At 36.2% G+C, this 15751-nt stretch overlaps 1 protein-coding gene and 1 pseudogene across 5 annotated transcripts in view; both read right to left on the reverse strand.

Annotated features, from left to right (window-relative positions):
• RALGAPA1 (Ral GTPase activating protein catalytic subunit alpha 1) overlaps positions 1-15751 on the reverse strand; it is a 273082-nt gene that overhangs the window by 15713 nt on the left and 241618 nt on the right. The window lies entirely within an intron of this gene.
• On the reverse strand, positions 4132-4754 carry LOC308533928 (large ribosomal subunit protein uL6-like; annotated as a pseudogene). Its single transcript has one exon. The product of its transcript is annotated as a large ribosomal subunit protein uL6-like (transcript).

Raw genomic sequence — 15751 nt, forward strand, 5'->3', positions numbered from 1 at the left:
ATGGGTTGCGGGCTCGATCCCCAGCAGGGGGCGTGCACGAGGCAGCCGATCAATGATTCTCTCTCATCATTGATGTTTCTATCTAACTCTCCCTCTCCCTTCCTCTCTGAAGTCAATAACAATATTTAAAAAAAAAAAGTAATTTTGAACTGCTTTTACTGTCAGAAAAGGCAAAACTTTCAGTTTTGTTATCACTACTTCCATGGCATGCCCATTAGGTTGTTCAAACATTTAGCTCCCAAGACCACATCAAAATTACAACTAAATTATAGAACAACCATAAATGAGAACCACCTAGCTAATTGTAAGTCCCAAAACCAAGAATTATAAAGAGGAAGCCAAGATGACACTGGAGGGGTAGAGACAAATAAAGGGCAGGTCCCATACGATTAAGAAGCAGAATGCCTATCTTGAATGCAGAGGTTCCACCTCAGAAGTGAAGGGTCCCAGCCCCAGACCTGGCTCCCAGCCCAGTGCAGCAGTGCTGAAAAGAGGAGTCCCCATGACATCTGGCTTTGAAGGATTGTGGCTGAGTAAGATGAAGGGCTGCTGGAGTCCCAGGTGTTCTCCTTAAGGAGCTACGCAAGGACTTGATGTCTCAGATTCACTTGCTCTGGGCTCCAGTGTGAGGGCTGGAGGGGCAGGGATCAGGGAGGCTCTTTCTAGGGACTAAGTGCTGACAACACCATTGCTCCTTTGTTGAGCCCTCTCCAGACCAGCCATGAGGAGCAGGTGGGTGCCAAATCTGAGTTCTCCATTACCTGGCTAACACTGTTTGCCCCAATAAGGTGAGATTACCTGAGACTCCACCCCCTACCCAACACTCTAGCTGGCCTGAGCTGCTTCCAGCAGTGTTTCCCCAGGAACAGCCTGCTTCTGGCTCATGCTGACAACTTGCCTAAAACCTCTCAAGGTCCACACAACCCAAACAAGCAGCAGTGGCCTCAGTTCGCCCTGTGCCTCTTGCTAAGCAGCCCTGAGCCCAGCACAAGGGCGGCTGGTCTTGTTACAACTTGCATTGTAACTTCCTTCAGATAGTCCCAAACCTGGCGTAAGTTTCAGCTGGTGTTGGCTGGAACGTAGCTTGAAGTAAGTTCCAGAATAAGAGGTGGCTGGCCTCAGCTCACATCATGATGTCCAACAAAGGGTCCCAAGCCTGGCACCAGTGGCAGCCAGCCTGGTTTGCAGCAATAGCCTCTCTCCTAAGGCCCTCCAAGCCCAGCACAAGTGGTGACCAAGTGCAGGTCACTTTAGTAGCTCCCACTAGGTGGCCCCAAGCTGGGCACAAATGTCAGCTGATCTTGGCCTGAACTGGAGCCCTTCCAAAGAGTCGCCAGAACCAACAGAACAGCTGGATAAAGTCACACCACAAGAGAACACCACACAACCAGCTCCACAAACCACATACCCAAAGGGCAGGCTTGGATGGCACCTGAGCAACTCCTGCTCTGTGGGGTCAGCCCCCACACAACAGCTTGTCCACTGTAGCCATAGTCAGCTCTCACAGCCTGTCAGACTGAGGGTCAATCCCAACTACTGATATGTTAACAGCAATCAAGTCTCAACAAGAGGAGGAAACCCACAACCCACACAAGGGACCCTGTTGGAGCATTCGGCTCAGGTGAACAGGAAGACTGCACCACTGGGTCTCAGAGTATAACTACAACATTGAGACCACTCTGCCAAAACAGGAGATGTAGCAGATCTACCTAACACAAACACAGGTAGTTAGTAAAAATAAGGAGGCAAAGAAACATATCCAAAATGAACTAACAGGATAAAACTCCAGAAGAAGAACTGAATGAAATGGAGGCAAGTAATCTACCAGATACAGAGTTCAAAACACTGGTTATAAGGATGCTCAATAAACTTAGAGGAAGAATAGATGAACTCAGTGAGAGCCTAAACAAACAGGTAGAAACCATAAAAAACTACTCAGAAATGAAGAATAACTGAGATGAAGACTACATTAAGGGAATCAACAGCAGATTAGATGAAGCAGAGGACTAAATAAGCGACTTAAAGATAAGGCAGTGGAAAACACCCTACTGGAGAGAGAGAGAGAGAGAGAGAGAGAGAGAGAGAGAGAGAGAGAGAGAATATGAATATGAGTATTTTGGAGGGGACCTCTGGGATAATATACAACATAACATCATTCTCATAATAGTTGTACCAGAAGGAGAAGAGCGAGAACAAGGGATTGAGAACCTATACAAAGAAATAATATCTAAAAACTTTCCAAACAAGTGAAGGAAACAGACACATAATTCCAGGAAGTGCAGAGTCCCAAACAAGATGAATCCAAAGAGACCCACAGCAAGACACATCATAATTAAAATGTGTAAGGTAAAAACAAAGAGAGAATCTTAAAAGTAGAAAAAGTAGTTAGTTATCTACAAGGGAACGTATCATAAGACTGTCAGCTGATTTCTCAACAGAAGCTTTGCAGGCCAGAAGGGATTGGCATGAAATATTCAAAAGTGATGAAAAGCAAAAACCTACAATAAAGATTACTCTACCAAGCAAGGCAATCACTTAGAATTGAAGAAATGATAAAGTGTTTCCCAGACCCCCCTCACCACCCCCCCCCCAAAAAAAGTGAGAGTTCATCACTAAACCAGTATTATGATGTACGTTACAAGGACTTTAAGTAGAAAAAAAAAATCAAGTGCATGAATAAGAAAATAAAGGGAAAAAATTCTCACTGACAAAGGCAAACACTTAGAAAAAGCAGTGGATCAACAAACACTAAAGCTCTATAAAGGTTAAAATAGCAAAATCATGAATAACTACAACAATGAATTAAGGAATATATACAAACACACACACAAAAGAAGAAAAAACTAATGACCAAAACATAAATATGGAGAGGGTGAGTAAAAATGGTAGTGATTTTAGAATGGGTTTGAACTTAAGAAGCAACCATCAACCTAAAATAGGCTGCTATACACTTATTTTGGTATATATGAAGTATATGGTAACCACAAACCAAAAATCTACAATATGTACACAAGAAATAAGGAGAAAGGGATCCAAACACAACACTATAGAAATGCATCAACATACAAGAAAAGAGATAACGAGAATAAGAAACAAAACAGAGAATTTAAAAAACAACCAGAAAACAATTAATTGAATGGTAGTAACTAAATACTATCAATAATTACCTTAACTGTAAATGGACTAAATGCTACAATCAAAAGACATAGGGTGGCTGAGTGAATAAAAAAACAAGACCCGTTCATATACTGCCTAAAAGAGACCTACTTCAGATCAAAAGCCACACATACAGACTGAAAGTAAAGGGATGGAAAAAGATATTTCATGAAAATTTAAACAAACAAACAAAAGGTGGGTAGCAATACTTATATCAGACAAAATAGACTGCTTAACTGAGGCCACATCACTTTCACACTGTAGATATTTTTACTCATATAAGTGTTCTTTGTAATGCTGTATTTTGTGGCATTAAGGTTTTTAGTTTCCTTTTCAGAAAAGGAAACTAAAAAAAAAATCCCATTTACAATAACATAAAAATACCACCCCCCCCCAAAAACAAACAAAACAAAACACCTAGTAATAAATTTAACCAAGGATTTAAAAGACCTGTATTTGGAATATTATAAGACATTGAAGAATGAAACTGAAGAAGATACAAATAAATGAAAGGCTATACTATGGTCATGGATAGAATTAACATTGTTAAAATGTTCATAATACTCAAAAGCAATCTACAGACTCAGTGTAATCCATTTGAAAATACCAGTGGCCTTTTTCACAGAGCTAGAACAATTAATTTATATAGAACCACAAAAGAGTCAAAACAGCATGATATTGGCATGAAAATAGATACATAGATCAATGGAACAGAAAAAGAATCCTAAAATAAACCCATGCCTATACACTGAGTGGCCAGATTATTATGACCACCCATCAGTACTTCGTTGGGCCACCATTTGCCTTCAATACTGCAGCGATTCTTCTTGGCATTGACTCCACAAGATGTTAAAAGGTGATGCGAGGAATCTGACACCATGCCTGATGAATAGCACTGCCCAGTTCTGTGAGATTTTTTTTTTCAATACAAGGCTTTTATTGTACATCTTTATAGTTTCACAAACAAATGTGGCAAATCATTCGGCATCTCGGTGTTTCTATAGCTGGACAACTTAGATCTTATTCATCAGCCTGCTAAACTGTTCCTTTTTCAGAAACATAGATACCATCCAAAAATTTCCTGATATCCTTGTTTTTAACTGTTGTGGCTTGCTGAATCAAAGCAGCTGAATTTGATACAAGTTTAATGTCATTTCCTTCAAGAATCAACTCATCTTTCTGGGCTTGAGATACTGAACAAGCAACGCCTGACCTCATCCGAACTCTGCGGATGTATTTTTTGCCCAAGAAATTTCTAATTTCAACAAGAGATCCACTCCCCTAAATAACGACATTGATGGGGAAGTGAGCGTACACAGACCTCCTCTTGTAACGGAAGCCCAGTGTAACACCCTTCATCATGTTCTGTACATGACTGCAGATAGTGCGAATTGTGGTCAGTTCCTTTCTATTTCCCTACCATTTGGCAACCCGGAGCCTCTCCTTCTTCTTCCGGAGGGACTGAGCTCTACATTGATGTGGTTGAAGTCCCTCCGCAGGGTGCCTCTGGGGCCCTTCACAATAACGGCGCGCCCCTTCAGAGTGCTGTCCACATTTTCTGGGATGTCCACAGTCTGATTGCTGAGAATGGTCTTCATCCTTGCAGTAGATGCGGCAAAAAAAAGAGAGCCAGTTCTGTGAGATTTGATGGTTGTGGAACCAGCTGCCTGTTGGCTCTTTTAACTTCGTCCCACAAATGCTCAATTGGATTGAGACCTGGTGATTGTGGGGGCCACCTAAGCAAAGTAAAGTCTTTTTCATGTTCTTGAAACCACTCCTGCACAATACAAGCACCATGGCATGGCGCATTGTCTTGTTGGAAGAAGCCATTTCCATTGGGATACACCATCAACATGATGGGATGAACTTGATCAGCAACGATACTTAGGTATGTTGTGCTATTCACACGTTTATATTGATCTGGCCCTCTAGCAACTTCAGCGCGAAATTATAGCTAATTTGCCTACAAACGTCAGATGGTCATAATTATCTGGCCATTCAGTGTATATATGGTCAATTAATCTATGACAAAGAGGGCAAGAATACACAATGGCATAAAGACAGTCTCTTCAATAAATGGTGCTGGGAAAATGGACAGATACGTGCAAAAAATAAAACTGCATCACTTTCTTACACCACTTATGCAAATGAACTAAAAATGAATTAAAGTCTTAGATGGAAGAATGAAACCATAAAACTTCAAGAAGAAAACAGGCAGTAAACTCTTTGACATCACTCTTAGTAATATTTTTTTGGATATATCTCCTCAGGCAAGAGAAACAAAACACTACTAATCATCAGGGAGATGCAAATTAAAACCACAATAAGATATCACCTCACATCTGTCAGAATGCCTATAATCCAACAACAAGTGTTGATGAGGATGTGGAGAAAGGGGACCCTCATGCACTGTTGGTGGGATTGTAAACTGGTTGCAACCCCTACCAAAAGCATTATCGAGGTTACTCAAAAAATTAAAAATAGAACTACTATATGATCCAAGAATTCCACTTCTAGGTAATTATCTTTAGAAATCTAAAACATTAATTCATAAGGACCTATGCATTCACAAATCTAAAACATTAATTCATAAAGACATATGCATTCACCTGTTCACTGCAGCATTACTTACAATAGCCAAGATATGGAAGCAACTTAAGTGTTCATTGATTATGAATGGATAAAGAAGATGTGTTACATATATACAATGGAATATGACTCAGCCATAAAAAAGAAATGGAAGCCTGGCTGGTGTTGCTCAGTGGTTGAATGTTAACCTATGAACCAGGAGGTCATGGTTCAACTCTTCTCTCAGGGCACATACTGGGTTGCAGGCTCTATCCCCAGTAGGGGACATGCAAGAGGCAGCTGATAAATGATTCTTTCATCATTGATGTTCCTAATTCTCTCCCTCTCCCCTCATCTCTGAAATCAATAAAAATATGTTAAAAAAAAAGTGAAATCTTGACAAACATGAATGGACCTAGAACATATTGTCAGAGAAAGACAAATACCATATGATTTCAAATATATGTGGAATCTTAAAAACAAAATAAACAAAAGAGAAACTTATAGATACAGAGAACAAACTGATGATTGCCAAATGGGCGATGGTTTGGGGGATGAGTAAAAAAGGGGAAGGGATTAAGTTGTACAAAGTTTTAGTTATAAAAACAGTCACAGGTATGTAAAGAACAGCACAGGGAATACTGTCAATAATATTGTAATAGCTATGTATGGTGTCATTTAGGTACTAGACATATTGGGGTAAGAAATATAAGTGCCTAATCACTATACTGTATGCCTCAAACTAATATATTGTATGTAAACTGCAATTTAAATAGAAACTTAAAGATAAAAAGTAATTTGTCTCAAAGAAATGGAAATTTGTATATGTATATGTGTACATATATATGCACGTATATATGTTGTACACATGAAGAATGAAAGTATAATTTTTCACAAAAGGGCATTATGAAAAAGAAATGTAATTGTAAGGAGACTTCAAAGACAAAGCACTGCTTAACCAATTTCCTCTTAAATTGAGGTTTAATGTTTTCTTTGCTAAAAAAGAAAAAAACTATTGGCTCCTTTTCAAGTAAAGGCGAAGTATGAAGTGTTTAGATCTGTGCTTAGTATCAGAGCCTCAGGGATTTAAGACCCATTCTGAAATTCCTAATTCAGTAAGCACTCCCTACACTCATATTTCTGTGGCTTCTTCACAGTTTTAGCACTTAGAATTTCATCTCCTTTCTTTGTATGAAGATTCCATTAATAGTAATTATTGGAAGAGGGAGAGTTTTGCCTACTGACTTAAAATTTTTTTTGGAGTACTACTAACAACATTCACAAATTAAGATGGCTGGTAGCTTGAAATTGGCAATGGTGCGAGTTTTTACCTCACAGAACGGGCCTCTCCCTGTTCTCGAGAGTCAGTTGTTAAACACCAAATGTGCCTCTTTCCTCGTGCTTGTTCTTCTAATAAACTAGGTGGGGAGACTAGTGTCACCGGAACAGAGGCCATGTCTTCTTATCTTTACATATATCTCTAGCACTTAATACAGGGCCCAGTAGTACTCAATGACTATTTATAAATTATAGAATGAATAAAATTGGTTAGGAGATTGGTATCCAGACAGCCTCCTTCCTCTAATGCCAATTTTGCTCTCCAGGGGCAAACCCCTTTTGGGGCAAATATATATGGGACTTTCCTATGATTGGTTTACAGAGCTTAAATCTTACTTGTGAGAAAGAGTTTGGTTCCCTCATACCTTTGATCTTGCTGACCACCTTTGGAAGAACAAAACTGAATAAAGTATAATGTATATTAAAAAAGTGAAAAAACCACACAGGTAAGATCTGATATTAAGAGAAAACTGGTAACTTCTCAAAACGTGTAATAATTGCCTAAAGAAAAAAAAAAATCTATAAATGTTGAATGTAATTATAACTCACTACAATTAGGACTGAAATAAACATTTTGCCACACTGGTTGTAACAATTTTTTAATTAAAAAATTTTTAAAGTTTTTTATAAATTATATAATGGTATGAGACAACAAGTTTAGTTAAACTATTTCCATTCATTTAAATGGCCATCTATAGAAAAAAGGGAAACAATTTTATAAAAATGCCCATAGAAAAAATCAAATGGAGGGTAAATTCAAAAAAATTTTAAACAGATCTCCAAAACTCCTCTAGATACCATAAGAACAGAGGTAATAATATCTTTGGAAAATAATACTTAGAAAGTTAAATATTTAGGTTTTTCAAAAGGCCATCTTGAGAAGGTTTGTATCCAGGCATTATTATTGAGAAAATTTTAGGGCAGTTTGAACTAAAGGAAGGATACAATAATGATCCCTTAACATTACTTTCAGGAAACTTAGCAAAATCAGCAAAATGTTTGTTTAGCAATAAGCCTTGCCTCGATGGAGAATATAGCCAGAGCTTTGCTTGGAAAAAGAAAGCTGCTAACTGGTAAAGTTGGGACTAGAACCCTGGTCATTCAATGGTCCAATGCTCTTTCTACATCCAATCTCAATGACCTGAGTTTTATATAAAGAAAAAATATATAAGAGGTATTTTAGTTAGCTCAAGAATGGCCAACACAGTGAATATTAGCTTAAATTATAAGATTCATAGTTTTTGGAAAATGTTTATATACTAAAATATCATATATAGCATATTAAAAGTCCCTGATGTACTTTAGAGAAAAGTGAGAAAAGAATCAATCTACATTTGGCCTTTTAGTTCTAAGAGGCCTTATTCAAACATCCTGAGGCAGTATCATTACACAGGGTCTTGAAAAAAAATAAGAATTTTATTGAGATATAGAATATGGGTAGAAATATTTTGCAAGTACATCTCAAGGATTTCCTGACTGCTACTATCAGTAGTAAAGTGGCCAATTTTCCTGAAATACCCAGGGCAATTAAGTATCTCATGGACTAATGTGCACTACTCATTTGTAAGATGAAAATAAACTGTAGTGCTACCCTTAATAAATTAATACTCCATTTCTTTCCTATTGTAGCTAATTTCTTCAAGAAACATGCTGTCTAGCTCACATGCAGTAAACATAAAAGTCCCTTAAATAAATAGCATGAATCTTGGTATAAATAATGTTTATTTGTACTATGTTAATAGAAATTCTTCTGAAAGTCTGCAACAAGTTATCCCAAATTATTGTGTATAATTTTTATGATGCCTCATATTAATGAAGTTCTTTGGTAGTTGATACTATCCACGCCATGAAGGAAAAGCTGTGATTTGTCAGAATAGACAAAGCTGGGCTTTAATCCATCCTTTTAACCCTACTGCCAAGTCTATATTGTTTTCACTGCGTCTCAATTAGGAGACAGGCAGGACACCTGGTACTTCTTTATCTAAGTCCCATGGGCTGCCAGATGACTCAAAATCCATAACAGGTGCTAAGGCAGTGTGAGGATAGACCTATTATTGAAAGCTGGAGTTGAATAAAATTTGAACCATATATAATTGCTCATAAATCAGTCAATTACTAAATGAAAACATTAAGTAAAAAGTTTATAAAAGCCCAAATCTACCAAAGTTCATGTAAACACATTTAAAAATATCAATCTTAAATAAATAGGATTAAAAATTTAAGCCTACCAGAAGGTTACGAAAAATCCTTCCTGAACCCAATAACCACTGGTTTCTAAAAAGCACTAACATGATCTTTTAATATGTGTACCTATTTTACTTTCATGATATTTGTATGAAGCAAAACATCTAAAAGAAAAGCAAGTTACCTAGATTTCAAATTTAAGGAAATTAAAATTATGGACTCTCATTCTTGATAAGGTCTACTTGGAAATATTATCATTAAGTAATAATGGGACTTTCATAGTCAACAGAGAACTGTTTCAGAATCATCAGTATTAGAGTAAGAGTTTAAAAAACAGGGAGGGGGAGACTAGAAACAATCACCTTTGTGTCTTCCTTTTGGGAACAAAAATTTCAGTACATTAATGTTGAGGAAATGCATATATGTGTTTGAACTAAATACTAAACTTGGGATCTGCTAGAAGATTGTAAAAAAAGGGAAAAAAGTAACTAAATAAAGTGAAATTTTACAGTGTACAATTACTTAAGTGTTATCTCTACCTAAATGTGCACTAACTTAATTAAGGTTTTGTTTAAATGCTAAAATTACCAGGAGTACAAAAAAAGTGATTTATTATTATGGTAAGTAGTTACAAAGTACAGCAAACTGTCATTTAAGACCGTGCCATAGAATCTATGATAAACAGTATATTGGCTTAAACTAATGCACTATATGCCTCCAGGGAACGATAGGCTTAGAGACTGGACTTTAACATCAAAATCTACCCATTAATCTTGACTTAAATATAATCTATTCTGCAGTAAAAGGAAGAATGGGCATTCAATGAATTACTGTTTTTGAAATATTGCACTGGAGCCCATTTACTAAAATCATTTAAGAGGACATGAGGAGACGGAATACTAGTAAATTTTATAGACTGCTACAGATTTACAAAACATGCATCTTATTTTCCCTCAACTTAGCAAGAGAATTATCATTTAAAAATTTTCATAGATTAAAAAAGTTCTTAAAATATCTTCCTCTAATCCTTTGAAAGAACATATTTTATAAATTATAACAATGCAATATAATTTAGTCAACTAATGTTCACTTGAAAAAAAGAATTGCCTATGGAAATATATAGTAAGGTTCAGGATCCTGGGGGCTAAAATAAGCTTTAATATTTTAAAAATATTGTAGATCCTGTTTCTTTGAATCAGAATCACTAACTACATGATTAGACTGACCAGAAAAAAATGGATAGGACAAGAGTAGTGTTTATAGAAATATCATGGCATACAGTGCTTCAGAAAAAGGAAACAACCCTCACATTTTGAAAGATATCCGAAATAAAATTAAATAAGAAAGAGATAACCATGATGACTAAAATAAATGTTATTCACTTATATGACAAATCCAGTATTTAACCTTAAGATTTGCTTACTAGTTTATCTTCAGTGCATTATTTTAGCACTTGCAATTGTTACCCATAATATTAATTTACATTTCTATATTAATATAGCTCGTATATATTCAGGTGATATTTGGGAATTCTAAAGAGCACAGTATAAAGAAAATTAAACCAAATTCACCTTTAACCTCACCTGATATATGAATTGAGGTGGTTTTAACCCATTTTCCCTTATTTTGAATTTTTATAAAGATTAAAAATACATTTTTTTCTTCATTTAAACACAGTATCATAAAGCAAAACTGACTTTTGCTCTGCTATAATCTGGTGGGTTGAAAATACTGATAATGACACGTTAACAAGGAATTACTAGAAGTGGTTGCTTAAACGTATTTTTTCCTTGATAGTAGGTATGTGCTAAATGAAAGCCAACACTCCTATCAAGAGAGGAAGTAAGTGTAGAAACATCAGTTCTGCAACAGCTATTTTTGTGCCTTCTCTTCTCTAAACAGCAAGTAGTAAAGCAACCCTTCCCCTCCTCCCTAGTGCTGCCACGCTGTTCAGAGCAGTTTGCAACTGACAATGGCACCATTGTGAACGCTCTCTGGGCTTCCTTCCCACAGAGAGTTAAATGGGCAGTTCCTGCTGCCCATGATTGGTGTCCAGTGAAATAATACTCAAGAGCCAGGTTTTATCAGCTTCACGCCAAAGAAGTGAAGCCAGGGAACCCAAGCCTTCATATCATACTGAACCATATGCCAACCCTGATGGCCCCAAAGGTTTATCACTAAGAATCAGGATCCATCATGTCCCTTGTGAAATTTCACTTCACATACCTTATGTGAAATGCAAAGCTTCACTAAAAACCAAACCTTCCTTACAATTGGTAAGAACAGATGGACGGTAACAGTGGTTTGGCAAGCAAAAGTTAAGATTTAAATAGGCTGTATTCTAGTGTTTGAGAAAAAAAGCAGAAGAAAATGGGGAGATTTGTGACCCGTAGCTTAATTTTAATTCCATTATTGAGTTATTAAAAATTCAATAGTAAAAGCCCTTATGTTTATTAAAAAGAAAAGAATGGATATGGATTAAAAACACTGCAATTCCTATGTCAAACAAAGTTAGACTAATTTCAGCTTCACAATTCTTCATTCTTTGCTCTGAAATCCCCAAACAGCATCTCAATCTACTGCTGCTTTTATATGTAAATAATGACTAGAATAAAACTTGCACATCAAGTGGTAGGTGTGGTGAATAATAATGTGAGCATACCAAATGCACCCTCATCATAATATCAACTTAAGGGTTTAAAGGAGAAAAAAACCCCTCTGTTCTAGCATAGGTGAGAAGTTGCTAAAGACAGAAGTAGAGAAATTTCATATGATGTTTTTAGGGAACAGTTTGCCCATCACCTGATAGAGTTCTCTATCTTCTGTCTCGTGCTTTATGATATGACCCAGCTGTCTAGATCGGCAAATGTGAACAATACTGTCACACTGGATTTGACAAGAGAGAAAAAACGGTGATAGTGCTTTCTTTTCCTTTGATATTTTTGTTGTGAAGCCAATGTACTATCAGAATAAGATAAAAATACTTCATTTCTCCATAATGTGTAAAATTATAATAGTGCATAAAAGCACAATAATGTATAAAAGTACATGAAAAAGTAAAAAGAAGGATTGTTATGCAGCAATGAAGAGTCTATCACGAAACTTAAGAATAATGAAAATCTCAAATTGTCTTTTTAAATTGGCAAATATGTGTAAATATTACCAAACATTTAGAGACCTTCTTAGTCTCATTAAGAAATAACGCTAGCTATTATTAGCCTGGCAATTACTGTATAACTAATTACCAGAAAAACAGAGATTCTATTTAAATACTAATCTATTTATTTGGAAAGGATTTACTAGAAAAAGAAAACAATACATTCAAGTCTGTGTTCTGCTATTCAACAGGTAAAAATTATATAAAAGCGGAAAGAACTGTCACAGTACACACTGGTTGTTAATATTATTGGAAGTAGTATTAGAAAAACCAAGTTTATGTTGGTTTTTTTCTGCTTGACTACATTATCTGGTTTTGACTTACTTCTTGGATCTCATTTGCTACTATTCTTCCCTTTGTTGTGGAACTCCTTGAATTTCTTGACCATATCACACTTTTATCCCTTCATGTCCGTTTCCTATCCTTGAAAAGCTCTTCTCTGGCCCTGTCTGAATGGCAAAATCCTATATAGCTTTGAGGTAATTAGCAGAACATGCTTCCTCAGTAAAGCATTCCTAATTTCTCCTCCACACTATCCTCTTATACTTTAATATCTTTACCATCCTACTTTGCAATTGTTGGGTCCTTCAGAGTGCACTTCAATCATTGATTCATCCATCCATCCATCCACCCACCCACCCACCCACTCACAGGGGTCTTCTTCTCTCCTAAACCAGACTGTAAGCTACTTGGTGGTATCCCTAGCTTTTCTCTCACAGTGCCTCACATATAAATATTGGTGAATAAATGAAAGATTGAAAATTGCTTGGTGACCATTTTTTTTTTTTGGTTGAAGAAATAAAATCTTTAAAAAATACTTAAATTTGCCCTAACTGGTTTGGTTCAGTGGACAGAGTGTCAGCCTGCGGACTGAAGGGTCCCAGGTTCGATTCCGGTCAAGGGCATGTACCTTGGCTGTAGGACATCCCCAGTAGGGGGTGTGCAGGAGGCAGCTGATTGATGTTTCTCTCTCATTAATATTTCTAACTCTTTATCCCTCTCCCTTCCTCTCTGTAAAAAAAATCAATAAAATATATTTAAAAAAATACTTAAATTTGCCATAAGTGCACTGAATTCTTGATAGAGAATAAAAATTTAAACTATTTCTAGGATTTATACAATGATAATAGAAATAACAGTTGATCATGTACTAAAGTCCTTTTTGTGAGTTCCCATAGTTTAAACAGAAGAAAAATAATTATTACTAGTCCACATTAGCAAAACTTTCAAAGAGATCATCACTAGAGAATTTAAGAAACAAATGTTATTTTCAGACATACTGGTTTCATTTCCACAGAATACATTTCCTTCATTATTATTAAAAATGTATTACATGCCAGATAAATTTATATTTGTTACTTTTGCATCTTTTTGAAAAGACACAGACAGACTGGTTAGACCCGAACTCACATCTTTGAAGGTATGTAATAAAATATTACTACAGTGATTGTAAGGAAGCCTCTAAAATACCAGCAACATCATCAATAAGCATATATTGCCATTCCTCAAAAAGAATAGCTGAATAAATGAAAATTGATGTAGTAAAGAATATATTAGAGTCACAACAGAAGTTTTGCACATATCCAGGGCCCCTGTTTAAATAATGCTCTGTGTACATACACAGACTATAAAGGTTTGGCAGCAAAATCCAGGCCAGGGGGATGTTTAATCAAAAGCTTTTCAGCAAGAAATTCTTCAATAGCAATGCCCATGTCTTTGACACAGAAAACTTAAACGCTCCCATTACAAAGCAGATTGTTAGGTAAATGAGAATGTCTGCTCTTAGGTCCTACTGCAATGATTAATATCAAAGGCACAAGGGCTATAAGCATTTCAGAGGCCACAAAAACCTGGATCACTTAGTTCAGGAGTGGGGAACCTTTTTTCTGCCAAAGGCCATACAAAATTATCAACTTAAAAATTAGCCTGCTATATTTGGTCAAACATTTAATTAATTCACCCCTAATGCCTTGGCAGGGCCAGACCAAATGTTTCTCAGGCGTTATGTGGGCCAGATGTTCCCCACCCCTGACTTAGTTGGTGAGACATTTTATTTTAAAAATTGCCTTCTTTTCTTTTGAAGCATGAATGACCATAACCATAGATTTTAGGATATTTAACAAATAACCAATTTGTCCATGAAGTTTAAGATTTTCATTTAGAAAGCATGTAGAACAAATGACAGTTAAAAGATATTGAGAGCTCCTAAAGATGTAGATAGTGCTAAAGGACTTCAACAGTGCCTAGACTCCCACAGCTGACCCCCACCCACCGTGGCTCTCCTGTGGGTACCCACCTTCCTTGTCATTCAGCAGGAAGTGTGAGCCTTCAGGGCTTTAGCTATGTACTGCCTTGTTCCTGGGGAGGACACAAAACTGTACTCTCCCCATCTGTAACTGTCATAAAGTCAAGCCTCTTAATATACTTAGATTTGTGTTTTAGAAGAATATTTCCAGTGTAATGTAGAGGATAATAATAATGATAAATCATCAACAACCAGGTCGCTATCATTGTCTGAGCTCTTGCTACATGACAGACAGGCTGCTTAGTGCTTCAAGTGGATAATTTAATTTAATCCTTACAATAATCCTGAGTTTTGTACACTTCTAACAGATTTTTTAAAAATAGACATAAAGACAGTGACACATTTAATAAGTGGTTCCAGACTCTGTAGCCCAATGCTTACTTCCCAACAAACAGCTTCCAAAATTTAAAATATAGCTGATACATAAATTAAGCGTACTTATCAATATTATCTTCTAAATCAATGACCTACAAAAGACAATAGATACATAAAATTATGTAGTTTCTCAATAAACACACTTTCTTCTAACATGAAATGGCAGCAATATTGATGAGCCTTCCTAAGAGGTTTTATAATGTTCTATCATAATGAATGGCAAACTGCATTAGTGGAGCCAATCAATTACACTTCATTTCATTTTGGCTCTCATACTTTTGCAACAGGTTCTTTACATTTGAGAAGTAAAACTGCAGGGATAACAAACTGTGACTAATTGAAGAATGATCATTGACTTCTGGTAATGTGTCTGATAAAGTTAAACAGAAAACCAATTCTGGCATTTAAGAAAGAGTCAAATCTAAACAGATTAGAAAAAATCAAATAATATTGGTTTGGTGGGAAAGAATGATAAACCTAGGAAGAAAGTGTTTTTTAAAGATGACATTTAATTCTAGAACATGCTGCATACTGAATATTTCAGAATATTACATGTATATTACATACATACATGCATATACATAAAGCCCCAAAATGTAAATTACAAGAAATTATAAAAGACATGCTGCATTCCATCTACTCAAATCTCACCATTTCAGGCCCAGATT

This window comes from Myotis nattereri, assembly GCF_964212035.1.
Source record: "Myotis nattereri genome assembly, chromosome: 1".
In the NCBI taxonomy this organism is placed as follows: domain Eukaryota; kingdom Metazoa; phylum Chordata; class Mammalia; order Chiroptera; family Vespertilionidae; genus Myotis; species Myotis nattereri.